The following is a 2,420-nucleotide window of genomic DNA, read 5'->3' on the forward strand; positions in this document are numbered from 1 at the left end:
TTTTTTTTTTTTGCAGTTTTTGGCGAGGGCTGGGCTTAGATTCCGCCACCTCTGGCATATGGGGCCAGTGCCTTACTCCTTTGAGCCACAGGCGCCGCCCCACACTTTAGCAAGTTTGAAAGAATAGAGATCACACTAAAATATGCGGAATGCAGTGAAAGCAGTGCTTAGAGGGAGAGTTATAGCACTGAAAACATATAAAGGTATTCGGAAAAAAACATCTAAAACTCATCTATGCTTCCACTTTAGGAAACTAGGGGTAAAAAACGAAATTAAATCTAAAGTAAGCAGTAGGAAAGAAATAAAAATGAGAGCAGAAACCAATAAATTGAAAACAGGAAATCACATTTATAATTCCAGCACTCTGGGAGGCCGAGGCAGGAGAAACCCTTGGGCTCAGGAATTCAGGGGCCAGCCTGAGCAAGAGCCAGGCCCAGTCTCTACTAAAAACAAACAAACAAACAAACAAAAAACCCCCCAGAAAATTAGCTGTAGTCCAGCTACTTGGGAGGGTGAGGCAGGATTGCTTGAACTCAGGAGGCTGAGGTTGCTGCGGGACATTCTAGCCTAGGGCAACAGAGTGATACTCTGAATGAACAAGAATAAACAAAAACCAACTTAAAAAGAGTAAGAACCGTTACACACCCAATAGAATGGTCAAAACCCAGAACACTGACAGCAGGAAACGCTGGTAATGACGTGTAGCAACAGGGACTCTTACTCATTGCTAGCAGGAATGCAAAATGATACAGCCACTTCGGAAGGCAGTTTTAAAGTTACCTTATGATTCAGCAATCACATTCTTTGGTGTGTTTACCCAAGCCGAAAACTTATGTCCACAAAAAAATCTTATGTCCATGTGGATGTTTATAGTACCTTTACTCATAACTGCCAAAGCTTGGAAGCATCCAAAATGTCCTGCAGGTGGCCTGGTGCCCGTACCTCAATGGTTAGGGCGCCAGCCACATACACTGGGGCTGGTAGGTTTGAACCTGCCAGGGCCTGCTAAACAACGACAACCACAACAAAAAAAATAGCCGGGTGCTCGCTTCAGCAGCACATATACTAAAAACTGGAACAACACAAAGATTAGTATGGCCCCTGCACAAGGATGATACGCAAATTCATGAAGCGTTCCATATTTTTATGGAGGACAATTAATGACCTAGTACATGGTGGGGGAAGGGGAGAGCAGAAAGACAGAGGAGGGAGCGGGGTGGGAGAAAGGAAAAGTGGAAAGAGGGAAGGAGGGAGGGGGTAGGGGTCTTGGTGTGTGACACTCCTTTTGGGGGCAAGACGTAATTATAACAGGGACTTTACCTAACAAATGGAATCAGTGTAACCTGGTTTCTTGTACCCTCAATGAATCCCCAACAGTAAGAAAAATATATATATATAACTGGGCATTGTGGCAGGTGCCTGTAGTCCCAGCTTGGAAGGCTGAGTGAGGCAAGAGAATCGCTTAAGCCCAAGAGATGAAGTTGCTGTGAGCTGTGACTCTGTCTCAAAAAAAGAATGTCCTTCAGTAGATGAATGGATAAACTGTGGTGCATTCAGACAATGATAATTATTTAGTGCTAAAAGTAAATAAGCTATTGAGTCAAGCCATAAAAAGACATGGAAGAAACTTACGTGCACATTACTAAGTAAAAAGGCCAATCTGGAAAAGGTTACGTACTCAATGATTCCAATTACAAGACATCCTAGAAAAGGCAGAATGATTGAGATGGTTTGGAGGTAAGTGCTTGCTGGTACTTATGTGGGAGGGAGAGAGAAACAGGTGGAGCAGAATAGATTTTTAGGGTAGTGAAATTACTCTGTATACTGTAACAGTGGATACATACCATTATATATTTTTCCAAACCCACAGACTATGACAAGACCAAGAACAAACTCTAAAGCAGTGGTTCCCAACCTTCCTAATGCTGCGACCCTTTAACACAGTTCCTCATGTTATGCTGACCCCCAACCATAAAGCTATTTTTGTTGCTACTTCGTAACTGTAATTTTGCTACTGTTAAGAATGGTAATGTAAATAACTGATATGCAGGATGTATTTAAGTGACCCCTGTGAAAGGATAGTTCAACCCCCAGAGGGGTTGTGACCCCATAGGTTGAGAACCGCTGCTCTAATGTATTTCTTTATTTTGGGGGGACAGAGTTTCATCTTGTAGCCCGTGGTAGAGTGGTATAGCATCACAGCTCACAGCAACCTCCAGCTCTTAGGCTTAGGCGATTATCTTGCCTCAGCCTCCCAAGTAGCTGGGACTATAGGCGCCCACCACAAGACCCAGCTATTTTTTGTTTGCAGTTTGGTCAGGCCGGGTTTGAACCCGCCACTCTCAGTATATGGGGCTGGTGCCCTACTCACTAGGCCTCAGGTGCCGCCCCTGTATTTCTTTTTATTTCTTTCTTTCTTT

The 2,420-nt window shown here is 43.8% G+C and overlaps 1 protein-coding gene and 1 non-coding gene across 2 annotated transcripts in view; one reads left to right on the forward strand and one right to left on the reverse strand.

Moving 5' to 3' along the window:
• BEND3 (BEN domain containing 3) overlaps positions 1-2,420 on the reverse strand; it is a 24,855-nt gene that overhangs the window by 17,497 nt on the left and 4,938 nt on the right. The gene's annotated exons all lie outside the window — the stretch shown is intronic.
• Positions 1,042-1,146, forward strand: LOC111725748. Its single transcript, XR_002773737.1, has one exon. It is a non-coding gene; the product is annotated as a U6 spliceosomal RNA (small nuclear RNA).

The sequence above is a fragment of the Otolemur garnettii genome, unplaced genomic scaffold (assembly GCF_000181295.1).
Source record: "Otolemur garnettii isolate 467f Iridium unplaced genomic scaffold, OtoGar3 scaffold00002, whole genome shotgun sequence".
NCBI lineage: Eukaryota > Metazoa > Chordata > Mammalia > Primates > Galagidae > Otolemur > Otolemur garnettii.